This window comes from Bubalus kerabau, chromosome 3 (assembly GCF_029407905.1).
Source record: "Bubalus kerabau isolate K-KA32 ecotype Philippines breed swamp buffalo chromosome 3, PCC_UOA_SB_1v2, whole genome shotgun sequence".
Taxonomy (NCBI): Eukaryota; Metazoa; Chordata; class Mammalia; order Artiodactyla; family Bovidae; genus Bubalus; species Bubalus kerabau.
In genome coordinates this window covers 164,990,020-165,005,543 of record NC_073626.1, presented here as the reverse complement: position 1 = coordinate 165,005,543, position 15,524 = coordinate 164,990,020, and positions in this window count along the sequence as shown.

Sequence of the window (15,524 nt, the reverse complement as noted above, 5' to 3'; positions counted from 1 at the left end):
CAGTATTCTTACCTGGAGAATCCCATATGAGCACAGGACACATAGCTCTGTTTAGAAAGAAAGTTTTCAATAGATGGATATTGTTAATTCATAATGATGTCCTGACATTTTTTGTTGTAATTTGTTTCCTTTCTTCCTTTTTTTCTCTTTTCTTTTCTCCCTTCTCTCTCTCTCTTTTTTTAAGTTAAAACTGAGCTTTGTCAGATTCCAGCATTTCCCTGGAAAGCTAGCCTAAGTACCCAAGCTGGCTTACCACCGCCTGGTGGCAGTTCCTGGGATTGCAGGCAAAGAGCTTTGGTCAATAACATCCTAGAAATACCAACAACCTCAGATAGGCAGATGATACCACTTTAACGACAGAAAGTGAAGAGAAACTAAAGAGCTTCTTGATGGAGGTGAAAGAGGAGAGTGAAAAAGCTGGATTGAAAACTCAACATTCAAAAAACTAAGATCATGGCATGTGGTCCCATCACTTCATGCAAACAGATGGGGAAACAATGGAAATGGTGACAGATTTTATTTTCTTGGGCTCCAAAATCACTGAGAACTGTGACTGCAGCCAGGAAATTAAAAGCTGCTTGCTTCATGCAAGAAAAGCTGTGACAAACCTAGACAGTGTACTAAAAAACAGAGACATCACTTTGCTGACAAAGGTCTGTCTAGTCAAAGCTATGGTTTTTCCAGTAGTCATGTATGGATGTGAGAGTTGGACCATAAAGAAGGCTGAGCATGGAAGAATTGATCCTTTTAAACTGTGATGCTGGAGAAGACTCTTGAGAGTCTCTTGGACAGCAAGGAAATCCAACCAGTCCATTCTAAAGGAAATCAGTCCTGAATATTCGTTGGAAGGACTGATGCTGAAGCTGCAGCTCCAATACTTTGGCCACCTGATGAGAAGAGCTGACTCATTGGAAAAGACCATGATGCAGTGGAAAATTGAGGGCAGGAGGAGAAGGGGGCAACAGATGAGATGGGTGGATGGCATCATCAACTCAATGGATATGAATTTGAGCAAACTCAGGTAGATAGTGAAGGACAGGGAAGCCTGGTGTGCTGCAGCTCATGGGATCACAGAGTCAGACATGACTTAGTGACAGCAAGTCACTAGAAGCTATGAACTACCCAAATATATCAAATTCTCATTACTATTGTAATACTAACATCTTAAAGAGGTTTCCTTTTTCCTTTTTCCTCCAATAAATTCTTAAGCCAAATCAGAAGAACTGTTTAATTATTATATTCCTGGGAGACAAGTGCTTTGTAAACATGGTGACTAATTAGTGTTTCGGTCTATTTATCATGCTTTGAGTAGTCACTTTTAAAATGCCAAGTGGTTATTAATCATCCTGTCAATTACTGATCAAGGGGAATGAAGCTTAGTTTGATGTCTGTGTCTAAAAGCAGGTCCACTGATAAAGTAATAACTTATTTTAATGTCCAGAATTCATGGCCATGAGGTTGATTGATTTATCATATTGGCTGGAGAAAATAAAAGTCCTGTTTCAGGAAATATCCAGCCTGGCCTAATTTCCCTGCAGAGCTGGGAGCTGTGAGCTGTGAGAATCTGCTTGGTACAATGCACTAGTGTTGTGCTAGGGAAATTCAAGGGTTTGGAGATTGCCTAGAGGTGCAGAAAGAGAACTCCAGGAGCACAACTCAAATATACTGAATGGCCTACCTCTAACATCACTAAGATGTCCTTAATGAACCAGAAAGAAACTACCAGGGTCAACGATTAAATTAAACCGAAGCTGTTTGTTTCAGTCATTGAGGTAGCCACTTGACTGTCTGAATAATAGCTATTACTATTAACCATTATTTTAAAATTAAAATAAAAAAGGAGGGGGGAACTTTCCACTGATCCTCAGCATGCCCATTCAGAACTACATGGTCCTGAGCTAACTGGAGCTTTATGCAGCCTCTCCTGGTTCCTTCTAGAGCCCTGGTCCTCCTCTAAAGCAGTGACCAATTGCAAAGAGGAGTTTTGCCATCCAACTCAGGAGATATTGGATTTCCCTAGTGGCTTAGCCAGTAAAGAATCTGCCTGCAATGCAGGAGACCCAGGTTCAATCCCTGGGTTGCGAAGATCCCCTGGAGAAGGAATGGCAACCCACTCCAGTATTCTTGCCTGGAGAATTTCATGGACAGAGGAGCCTGGAAGGCTACAGTCCATAGTGTCACAAAGAGTCAGACATGACTGAGTTACTAATACTAATGCTTTTTCTTTCAGGAGCCATTGGACTTACACTCTGTATATATTCGACATACTTTATTTTCAACACATATCTCACTCTTTCAATTTCTATTCAGAAAGACCCACTGATTTTGCATTTGAATGATGCAACTCCTCTTGTCAAGCAAGCCAATAAATCCAACTTTGTTTCAGATAGCAGTATGGCCATCTTTGTTTCTTTCTTTCTATGCCATCCAATATTAGGTTCAGTTCAGTTCAGTTCAGCCGCTCAGTCGCTCATTCGTGAGCGACCCCATGAATCACAGCACTCTAGGCCTCCCTGTCCATCACCAACTCCTGGAGTTCATCCAGACTCACGACCATCGAGTCAGTGATGCCATCCAGCCATCTCATCCTCTGTAGTCCCCTTCTCCTTCTACCCCCAATCCCTCCCAGCATCAGAGTCTTTTCCAATGAGTCAACCCTTTGCATGAGGTGGCCAAAGTACTGGAGTTTCAGCTTCAGCATCATTCCTTCCAAAGAAATCCCAGGGCTGATCTCCTTCAGAATAGACTGGTTGGATGTCCTTGCAGTCCAAGGGACTCTCAAGAGTCTTTTCCAACACCACAGTTCAAAAGCATCAATTCTTCGGCGCTCAGCCTTCTTCACAGTCCAACTCTCACATCCATACATGACCACAGGAAAAACCATAGCCTTGACTAGACGAACCTTTGTTGGCAAAGTAATGTCTCTGCTTTTCAATATGCTGTCTGGGTTGGTCATAACTTTCCTTCCAAGGAGTAAGCGTCTTTTAATTTCAAGGCTGCAGTCACCATGTAATATTAGGTTACTTGCGTGCTAAAGTCACTTCTGCCATGTCCAACTCTCTATGACCCCATGGACTATAGCCCAGCAGGCTCCTCTGTCCATGGGATTCTCCAGGCAAGAATACTGGAGTGTGTTGCCATGCCTTCCTCCAGAGATTCTTCCCGACCCTAGAACTGAACCCTCATCTCATGTCTCCTGCTTTGGCAGGTAGGTTCTTTACCACCAGTGCCACCAGGGGAGCCCACAATATTAGAACACCTAATAGGAAATCACGGAGAAGGCACTGGCACCCCACTCCAGTACTCTTGCCTGGAAAATCCCATGGACGGAGGAGCCTGGTAGGCTGCGGTCCATGGGGTCGCTGAGAGTCGGACACGACTGAGCGACTTCACTTTCACTTTTCACTTTCATGCATTGGAGAAGGAAATGGCAACCCACTCCAGTATTCTTGCCTGGAGAATCCCAGGGACGGGGGAGCCAGGTGGGCTGCCATCTATGGGGTCACACAGAGTCGGACACGACTTACGTGACTTAGCAGCAGCAGCAGCAGCAATAGGCAATCAAAGACCGATTATTGTAAACATTGTTGGGTCTTATACCAGGGACTGAAAATCCATAGACCTTCAGGGCCCAGGTCAGTAACACAGACCACAGGAGAGGCTGGAGCAGTGCCAAGAGGATGGAGGGAACTCTGCAAACTGGTGAGAATGTACCTCTTCTTCTAAAGCAGACTTTGATTCTCAGCTCCAGAAACTGTGGATTCCTGGCAATGCTAGTCCACTGTTGAACCGTTTTCTGATTTTTTTTAAATATTTATTTCTTTGGCCGTGTCAGATCTTAGTTGCATCATGTGAGATCTTCATTGCAGCATGCAGGATCTTTCATTCTGGTGCATGGGCTTCTCTGTCTAGGGAAGTCCCCATCTTCTGATTCTTTTAGAAAAGTTATAAATCTATATTTTAATGTGAACATCCTAATGTTCAAAAGAGCTAAAGAAAACATAACTACAGGCTAAGTAGGCCTGTGGATTGCTAGCCTGTGACTTCAGGTTTAGAATACTTTAGACATTGCATTGGGTAGTGGTGCTAACAAAGGAGCCTGCAATCTAGAAATGAAACAGACATGCAGCTATAAAGGCATTAAATAGAATGCTATAATTGAGGACTTCGCTGGTGGTCCAGTGGTTGAGAATCTGCCTGACAAGGCAGGAGACATGTTTTTGATCCATGGTCCAGGAAGATCCCACATGCCATGGAGCAACTAGGTGCCACAACTCCTGAACCTGAGATCTAGATCCTGGGCTCCACAACAAGAGAAACCACCTCAAAGAGAAGCCCGAGTGCTGCAACGAGGAGCGGCCCCCGCTCACTGCAACTAGAGAAAGGCTGCCCATGGCCAAAAATAAAAAGTAAATAAATTTTTCTTTAAAAAAAGGCTATAATTGAAAGGTTCAAGGTTGACAAGGGGCACAGAGAAACTAGGAATCCTTCTAAAGACTGACTCTGTCTCATTTTGCCCTTGCAATATGTGTCAGACTATTTATTAGGAACTTGAATGTGTGCAAGCCATGTCTCAAGTCTATAATGTTAGTACAAGAATCCAGGGCCCCGGTAAAGTAAGGCTGTTTCCTATTACAAGAACATTCATCTTAGTAACTGGCTGTTGACCTCCTTTCCTCACCCCTCACCCAGCCCAAGAGAGTAGATTTGACTAAAGTCACACAGTGGTTCTCTACCAGCAGTGATTTTGCTTCCCAGGGGCAATCAATGCCTGGGGATGCTCTCAGTTGCAACAACTGGTGGAAGAGGGAAGATGCTACCGACGACTAGTGGTGAGTGGCCAGGGATGGTGGATTTTAGTTAGACATCCTACAATGCACAGGACAGCACCAATGACAAAGAATTATCTGGCCTAAAATGTCAAAAGTGCCAAGGGTGAGAAACCTCAGCATCAGGTTTACAATCATACGTCCTGCAGGAAATATTCAACATTTCATGTTTATTTACTTTTTGATATACTGTGAACAAAACATTGTCATCTGCCATATCAGTAAACAAAGGATATTGCAACATCGGCTTCTGCAGCAGACCCCAGTGGCGCACCCTGAGGGGATTCAGGATGGAGAAAAGCAGACACTGACCCTAGATAGTTAAAGTGCACATCATCGGAATGATTTCAATGAGCCCAGACTCTGACATCTTCCCATAGAAGAGCACTAAATTCATTAACTTCAGATGTCTGTTTTTCTTTAATTAACAGTAATCTTTTGATGTTCCCACCTACAGGTTTTTTAGCAAAAACTCTTCTATAACCTGGCCTCTCCCTTGACCTCTTCAGAGCTATCCTTTGAAGCTACCAGAGAGGCTGCTTCCCGGGCTCAAGTCCTCAGCAAGTCCACCAAGTAAAACATAATTTTCCATCCATCCCACCTGGACAAATGGAGAGAATAGCATGGAAACATACATGCTACTATACATAAAATAGATAGCCAGGGGGAATTTGCTCTAGGACTCAGGGAATTCAAACCAGGGCTCTGTGACAACCTAGAGGGGTGGGAGAGGGAGGGAGGTTCAAGAGGGAGGGGACATATGTATACCTATGGCTGATTCATGTTGATGTATGTCAGAAACCAACACAATACCATAAAGCGATTATCCTCCAATTAAAAATAAATACAATTTTTTTAAAAAACCATAATTCTCAACTTTTAGGTTGTGCCTTTTTTTTTTTCTTTTCAGTCAACAATATCATGACTGAGAACTTTTTCTCTCTCTCTTCTTCCTCCAACAATGCCCAGCCTAGTTGGGTCTTCTCTGTTATGCAGAGAGATTCAGCTTTGCTCTTGTTTCTACTCCTAAACTGGCACACATAAAACCGATTCATTGCTCAGCTAGACAAATAGCCTCCTGTTAATAGGATTCAGGCTCTACAAAATTGTGTTTACTATTATTAACATGATTGCTGCATAATCATTTCCTTGGGAGTCCACGCTCCTAACCCAAGTGGCTTATCAAAATATTACTTTCCAATAAATCCCGTGTTTTCTCAAGAGGAATTCTGATAAACTGAATTTTCCTTAACTTTTTACTAGTTGTTTTAACTGATTGTTGTGAACTTTGAAGTGATATTTAACAGAAAATCTAGCTCATCATTGTGGAACTTTGTCATAAATTGTATGAAATTCTGATCTTACTAAAGTATAGGGATTTTAATACATAAAATATATTGTAAGAATTGAAACAACTCACATGACTGGACATCAGATTAAAGCTGACAAATGTGCTATTTTTTCCTGTTTCCCAAAACAATGCAGAGTGTTGTGAAGCTGGCCTAGTTTTTCTCACTGCTCTTTGTTGATTTTTGACTAAATGAAGGTTGTGTTAGAGGAGATGTGGGGAGAAAGGAGAAACCGTGTGTGTGTGTGTGTGTATGTTAGTTTGAGGAAAGGAAGTGAGACCAGTTACCTTCAGGCCTCACAAGATTGAGAACATAAGGAAACCTCCTCCTGGATATATACTTTTTGCAATACTAAAACAAAATATTCACATGTTACAAGTCAGGTGAAGAGTCCAGAAAGTGACTTGATCTAAGTTCAGAGAACTGGCGTGAGGGGCTACAGTTCCCATTAGACTGCTCATGCCAGTTCTAACATTGTTGGTTCCGCCACCTCTCCTTTTTCTGCCGTGGCTCTCACTCAATGAACATATGATATTAAAGTAAAGGTAAGGTTCTTCCCTCCTCACCTATGAGAATAGAAACAAACAAGGGTGTGCTCATGGTGTTAAACAGTGCTGAAATAGGGCACATTGCTCTTACGTTACATAAGAAGTAAAATTATCTCATTTACTTGCTCCAGGAAATAAATTCTTGCTCCTGCAAAAGACAGCTATGAGTCAGTTAAAAGAGCTTACTTATCTAGACTAATATCTTATTCATCAAGATTAACGTGTGCATTGCAATCGGGGAGAGTGCCATAAAGATGTCAGTTGTGTTTCCCGCTAGAGAACCTATCCTTTGTGCCTTATGGATAGAGAAGAGAAATACTTTCCCATGTATGGTCTGGAAGAAAAGTGTTATATTACCAAATAAATATAAAGGAAAACACGCCATACAAAAAAGTAACAGATAATCCTGGAAATAAACCACTTATGAGACTTCAGAACTTAGCAAAATGGGAGATCGGAAACATGTCAGGGGGAAAATGCATCACTAGCAAAAGGAGAGGGCTTCCCTGATGGCTCAGACAGTAAAGAATCTGCATGCAATGCTGGAGACCCGGGTTCGATTCCTGGGTTGCGAAGATCCCCTGAAGAAGGGAATGGCAACCCACTCCAGTATTCTTGCCTGGAGAGTCCCATGGACAGAGGAGCCTGGCAAGCTACAGTCCTTAGGGTTACAAAGAGTCGGACATGACTAAGCAACACACACACACACAACAGAAGGACAAGGTGGGACAGAGGATGATGTGGTTAGATAGCTTCTTCGACTCAATGGACGTAATTTTGAGCAAACTCCCAGAGATGGAGAAGGAAAGGAAAGGAAGGACGGCATGCTACAGTCCATGGGGTTGCACAGAGTCAGACATGACTTAGTGATTGAACAACAACAATAAAGCACAATAACTCTTAAAGAGAGAAGAGGGATCTTTGATACCTGGAGGAGCCATAGTAGTAAAGGAAAAACCCAGTGTCTGTATTTTGAGGGCTTGGATGGTGGAGATGTCTGCCCCATGACACAAATTATTTTTGTATAAAGTAATCCTTAAGCCAAGTGATAGGCAGTTGGGGCATTATTTTTACTTTGAGCAAATTCATAGAGAGAAGTCAATTGAGGTGGTTTGAAAGTGATAAAAATATCAGGTAGACTCTTAATCTGAGAGCAAATACAACACTCTTTCTTAGAAGGTTCCTTGAAGAAGTGCTCCAGCAAAATGAAGGAACAAACAAAGAAAGCATAGAATTAAAACAAATAATAATAGTGCTCAACTAAGTGGTGAAGGGTGGCTTTAGAAGGAGAGCCGTGCCAACTAGTCGTGATTGGAACAGAAAGATGGAGTGAGGGCCATGGAAGTAGGTGCTTGTGGGGGAAAGGGAGGGGAGTCTTCAACGGAATATCTAATCAGTAAAAAAGTTTAGGGGGAAATTGTGATTGTGATTAAGGAAAACAGTGCAGGAGTCAGGGGAAGGGGGTGGAATGAATTGAGAGATTGGGACTGACATATACATTCAGTTCAGTTCAGTTCAGTTCAGTCGCTCAGTCGTGTCCGACTCTTCGCTACCCCATGAATCGAAGCACGCCAGGCCTCTCTGTTCATCACCAACTCCCAGAGTTCGCTCAGACTCACGTCCAATGAGTCAGTGATGCCATCCAGCCATCTCATCCTCTGGCATCCCCTTCTCCTCCTGCCCCCAATCCCTCCTAGCATCAGAGTCTTTTCCAATAAGTCAACTCTTTGCATCAGGTGGCCAAAGTACTGGAGTTTCAGCTTCAGCATCATTCCCTCCAAAGAAATCCCAGGGCTGATCTTCTTCATAATGGACTGGTTGGATCTCCTTGCAGTCCAAGGGACTCTCAAGAGTCTTCTCCAACACCACAGTTCAAAAGCATCAATTCTTCGGCACTCAGCCTTCTTCACAGTCCAACTCTCACATCCATACATGACCACAGGAAAAACCATAGCCTTGACTAGATGGACCTTTGTTGGCAAAGTAATATCTCTGCTTTTCAATATGCTGTTTAAATTAGCTTTTCAATATGCTATTTTCAATATGCTATTGAAAATTCAATATGCTATTGGTTGGTCATAACTTTCCTTCCAAGGAGTAAGCGTCTTTTAATTTCATGGCTGCAGTCACCATCTGCAGTGATTTTGGCGCCCAAAAAAATAAAGTCTGACACTGTTTCCACTGTTTCCCCGTCTGTTTCCCATGAAGGGATGGGACCAGAAGCCATGATCTTCGTTTTCTGAATGTTGAGCTTTAAGCCAACTTTTTCACTCTCCACTTTCACTTTCATCAAGAGGCTTTTGAGTTCCTCTTCACTTTCTGCCATAAGGGTGGTGTCATCTGCATATCTTAGGTTATTGATATTTCTCCCGGCAATCTTGATTCCAGCTTGTGTTTCTTCCAGTCCAGGGTTTCTCATGATGTACTCTGCATATAAGTTAAATAAGCAGGGCAACAATATACAGCCTTGACGTACTCCTTTTCCTATTTGGAACCAGTCTGTTGTTCCATGTCCAGTTCTAACTCTTGCTTCCTGACCTGCATATAAGTTTCTCAAGAGGCAGGTGAGGTGGTCTGGTATTCCCGTCTCTTTCAGAATTTTCTGCAATTTATTCACTACTATGTATAAAATAGGTAACTAATAAGAACCTACTGCATAGCATAGGGAACTCTACTCAATGTTCTGTCGTGACCTAAATGGGAAGGAAACCCAAAAAAAGAGGGGATGGATATATGCATGCATGTGGCTGATTCACCTTGCTGTATAGCAGAAACTAACACAACATTTCAAAGTAACTATACTCTGATACACCAGTATATCTATATATAGCTATAGATATATACCTGTATATCTATATATAGCTATAGGTGTATACCAGTATATCTATATAGAGCTAGAATCATATACCAGTACATCTATATGTAGATATAGGTATATACCAGTATATTTATATATAGATATATGCCAGTATATCTATATATACATGTGGAAAATCAAAAAACTTTGCTTGCAAGTAGAGGAACTGGGTGACTTTGTGGCTGAAAGTAGAGATCAAGTTTTCAATGCATATCCTTTAATATTTAAAAATTTCAAACGTTAGAAATACACCACTTGCGCATGATACAAAGTAAAATAAGTATGTAAATTCAGTAAGATTTCCCATGTTTAGATTTTAGTTAATATTTTTAATTAGGATCCCATAAAGAATGTTTTGCTAAAACATACATTTCTGGATACAAAAACAACTAAACAATGGAGCCAAAATTTTTTCTTTTTTTTATTTACTTTTTACCTTGAGATAGTTTTAGACTTACAGAAAAGTTACCCCCAAATGACGGAATTTCCATATATCCTTCACCCAGCTTCCTCTTACATTAATATTTTGTACATAAATATAGTACCAACACCAGGAAATCAACATTGGTACAATATCACTAACTAAACTAAATAGAACTTGCAGTCAAAGTACTGATGTTAACCTTGCCGCCCATACAACCATAAAAACATTTAGAAATTTCTTACTGACTGTAAAAAAAAAAAAAAAAAAGGTCTAGAAGTAAAAAATTAGCAAGTTTCTAAAATGCTCTTTTTCTTTTTCAATGGAGCACCCATAGAAATGTTTTTGATGGTCTGGATAGAGGAAAGGATCAAGGCACTTTTCTTGTTTCTCCACTTTGCTAACTGCCAGGTTCTGATTCTTGTTCCCTGCTCAGCAAAGCGCTTCCATGATTTAAACTGGGGTTAATTTTCCACTGATCCCAAGCAAAGAGGTGATGTGGGCTTACATATCACCATCCCTCCCCCGACCTTTGATTCTGTCACTTTCTGATTTGCCCTCCATCCAGCCAAACAGCTTTCTCAGGAGCCTCAGACGAATGCTTCTGCAACCCCCAAGACCCGTGCTGTTTCCCAATTTCCACATACCCTTTCATGTCAGTCTTGCCTGGCCTTAGTCTCAAAAATGTTGGTACTAGATGAATATGCTGCTCCAAGAAGAATTCATCTGCAATATGAGAGTCCTATAGGCAGCATGATATGCTGGGATGGTGTTGATGGGAGAGGGGCAGGGAGCTAAGGAAACCTGAATGTCTCTAGAACTGTCACTAAGAGGTTTAGTGACCTTGGTCAAGTCACTCAGATGCTTTAGGTTTTCATATTTCTATAAAATAAGAGAATGAAGCTAGATGTATATTTCTTAATATTTTTGTCATGAAAGAGATCTTTGAAAATCTGATGAAATAATTACAGAGATCCATACTCCCAGAAAAGTGTACATTGTGCCGAAATTTTTTTGTGTAGCTGAAAGAGACAAAAACATAAAATTATAGGAGATCACAGACTTTCCTCTTTATTTCACATCCTAAAGAAGATACTGTATCTGTTCTACTTTCCTCAGGGCCTTTGTTATACTGCTCAGGGTACTGTGTAGAAAGGAGAATCAGAGGTAAGCAGAGAAGCTGGATTGATTTACCTAAGGGTTAGGGCACTAATGTAGAAAGTGAGTAAGAATAGATCTAGGGTAGATAATGTGTACTTTATCAAAATTCAAAACCTTCATGCTTCCAAGGGCATCATCGAGAAAGTGAAAAACAACCCATGGGATGGGAGAAATATTTGCAAATCATGTATCCAGCAAGGGATTTATATCCAGGATGTATGAAGAACTCTTCCAATTCAACAGTAAAATGACAAGTAATCCAATTTAAAAATGGGCAAGGACTTCAAGTGTGGTCCAGTGGTTAAGAATTCGCCGGCCAATACAGGGGACACGGGTTTGATCCCTGGTCCAGGAAGATTCCCTCATGCCATAGAGCTATTAAGCCTGTGTGCCACAACTACTGAAGCCCAAGTGTCTAGAGCCCATGCTCCACAACAAGAGAAGCAACCGCAGTGAGAAGCCCACACGACACAACGGAAGAGTAGCCCCCACTCTCCCTCAACTAGAGGAAAGCCTGCACACAGCAGTGAAGACCCAGCACAGCCAAAATTAAGTATAAATAAATTAAAAGGGGGGGGGGCAAAGGACTTGAATACACATAGCACCAATGAAGGTATACGAATTGCCAATAAAATGGGCAGATGCTCAATATCGCTAATCTCAATAGTCATTGAGGAAATGCACGTCAAAACCACAATGAGATACTACTTGGCACCCACTAGACTGTCTATCGTAGAAACAAAGATGGACACTACCAAGTGTTGGTGAGGATGTGAAAAAAATTGGAAGCCTCATACTTTTCTGGTAAAAGTGGAAAACAATTTGGAAATTCCTCAATAAGTTAAACATAGAATTCTATTATGACCAGAAATTCTACTCTTAGGTTTATATCCAAGAGAACTGAAAACACATTTCACAAAAAAGCCTGTGCGTGAATATTCACAGCAACATTATTCATAATAAGCAAAATGTGGGGAAAGAAACAAATGTCCATCAACTCATGAACAGATAAGCAACAAGTGGTATATCTACACAATGGAATATTATTCAGCCACACAAAGGAATGAGGTATTGATACATACTGTAACATCGATGAACCTTGAAAACATTATGCTAAATGAAAGAAACCAGGCCAAAAAAAAAGGTCACATACTATACAATTCTGTTTGTGTAAAATGTCCAGAATGGGCAAATCCACAGGCAGCAGAGTAGTGGTTGCCAGGGGATGGAGGAAAGAGTAAGTGGAAGTGACAGCTAGTGGGTACCAGTTTCTTTACAGAGTGATGCAAATGTTCTGAAACTAGAGGTGATGGTTCCAGAAACTTGTGAATACACTAAAACCCACTGATTCGTAAGATGATAGATCTGGGGGTGGCTAGACAGAGAGAATGAAGAAGGGAGCCAGTTTGGGTGGGAATTTGAGGAAGGAAGGAAGAAAGAGGAAAGTTCAAGGTACCTGCCTTATAAGAGACACGGGAAAGATGGATGGGTAAAGAGGATTTTTGATATGTATTGGGATATATCTTCACCTCCCAGAAACTTAAAAATTACACATTTTTTTGAAGAATATTGAAACCGAATTTGTGGGTTTGGGGGATGGGTTATTGAATTTAAACGGGTTCTATCTAATCCATTTATTATGGTTCTATATAATCCATTTATTTTTGGTGTACACATTCATTCAGTCAACAAATGTTTATGGAGCAACCACTGAGTGCCAGGCACACTGGTGAACAAGACAAGAGGAGATGCTGCCCTCCTGGAGCTTACGGGTTAGTGGCGTGTGTGTATGTGTGTGTGTGTAGAGCAGAAGTAGAAGGAGAAGCTCAAGCACGGATTTGGTGAAACAAGCAAAAATATGATTAATTTCAAGCAGTGATAAGTGCTTACTTTTCTTACTTTTTTCACTAAGTGTTATTCTACTCTGTAGAATCTAAGTAATACTCCACTGAGTAATACTCCACAGTGTGAAACCACCTTATTCTACCTATCCAGCTTCCCAGGTGGCTCAGTGGTAAAGAGTGCAGGAGGAACAAGAGACGTGGGTTCGATCCCTGGGTCGGGAAGATCGCTTGGAGCAGGAAATGGTAACCCACTCCAGTATTCTTGCCTGGAAAACCCCATGGACAGAGGAGCCTGGGGGGCTACAGTCCACGGGGTCGCAAGAGTCAAGAGTCCAGGTCTTGGACTCTACAGTCCAAGAGTCAGACATGACTGAGCGACTAAGCACAGTGCTAAGTGCTTTTACTGAAAGAAGGTAAATAAAATGAATGAACAGTGACAAAATTCTGAGGGCTACATTTTAGGGGTTCATGGAACCCTTAAGCTCACTGGTTTAAAGACCCCAGATTCAGATTCCCTGGACAACTTAATCTCAAAGCATTGTTTAAATTTATTTTTTAAATTTTTGTAATACATGGAAGAGTGTTACATATGAGAGTACATATGCTGATCACTCCAAATTCAATACAATGGCAGTGATTTGGATCCTGCCAGTGTGGAATTTGTGCTGATGGAAGACGAGCTTAGCTGTGATTTAGTTTATATTATCAATAAAGAGTTTGTAAAATATAGATAACAATATTAAAGGGAAACCACTTAGCTAACTTCCTCTGTTAACTCTGGCATTTCTTCACAGTCCACTGCGACCGAGGCATTGAGACACACAGATAGGCCCACACCTGGCGGATGCTAAAACCGGAAGGAATCTTGGAGATGATCAAATAATGACTTCAGTCCCTTCAACGTCCAAAGGAGTAAACTGATATTCAGAGGCTCAAGTAACTTAGCCAAATTTCCAGTTTAGACTAGTCACAGAGCTGGGATCACAGTTCAGGTGCCCTAATTCTGAGTCCAGTCAGAAGCATTCATTTAAAAACAATTGATATGCTAATGAAAGATTGTCTCTTTATACTAAATCAAGGACCTAAAGTTCCCTCTAAAACAATATATGGCTTCTTTGTTCTGCCTCTACTCATTAACAATAATGAAACAGTATTTTGTTTCATGATTTTTTTCATTTATTTAAGCTCTCTGGGAAACAAAACATTGCTTCTTAATTGTTTTATCAGTTAACAATAATGACTGTTTTTTTTTCATTAACTTGGCACCGTTAGGAACAGGAATATCATTCAGTTGTAGCCCTCGACCTCAAAAAGCTAAACATCTAGAGGAGAAAATAAGACACATTCACAAATAATTAGGATGTCAGCTAGATCTTGATAACTCTGTCTGATGCTACCAAGTGTCAGGAAATTCCAGAGAAGCAGTCTTGTCTGCTTGGGAGAAAGGAAATCACGAAAATATATTCTGACTTTGCAAAGCTTCAGAAAGAACTTCTGGAGTTCATGGAAAGCGTTCAAGTCTTCGGGCAACACAAAGCACACAAAACTACAAAGGGAAATCAGCAATTTCCTTAAAAGTACCCAAATAAACTGTCTTTATTTAACCAAGGGACACACTTTTTTGAATTGATTGCTGAAACTTTTAGAATGCTTAACCAATACTCTGGACAAATATCTATAACTGCCTCCACTGCTACTGCTAAGTCGCTTCAGTCGTGTCCGACTCTGTGCGACCCCATAGATGGCAGCCCACCAGGCTCCGCCGTCCCTGGGATTCTCCAGGCAAGACACTGGAGTGGGTTGCCATTTCCTTCTCCAATGCATGAAAGTGAAAAGTGAAAGTGAAGTCGCTCAGGCGTGTCTGACTCTTTGCGACTCCATGAATTGAAGCACGCCAGGCCTCCCTGTCCATCACCAACTCCCAGAGTTCACTCAGACTCACGTCCAGCGAGTCATATTTTAAACTGGCCACCATAACCATTTAAGAACCTTTTCAAATGACAGTGTTACCTGTGCATAATGAGACTCGATAGTTTGCAATGGAATAAATGTCTTTTTAAAAAACACCCTCAGGTTGGTTTGTGTATAATTTAGATAAAGGAAAATTCACACTTTTTAGGTATACAACACCAAGGGTTTCCACAAATGGGATGCTTTTCTTGTGATTCCTACAGTTAGCAGTCAGCACAGTGAAGACCCCCCAGAACTGAATGGAGAGAAACAAGCTAGGAATCAATAATAATATAAAGCAAACATCTCCACATGTGCTATGTGCTCAGGCAGTGGGGTATGCCCTTTATATGCATAATCTCAGCTCCTTCTCCCATTTCTATGTGAAATATTCTTTTACAAGTCTCTACAGATGAGAAAACTGAAGCTTGAGTTTTTTGGCCAAAGTTACATATTCAGGAGGTGGCAGGCTACCAAGCAGGGAGTAATTCCTGCCTGTCACTGAGTCGTTTTGAGATTTGGGGAAATTCCTTTGGCCTTTTAGGGCTTTTCTTATTTGCATAAG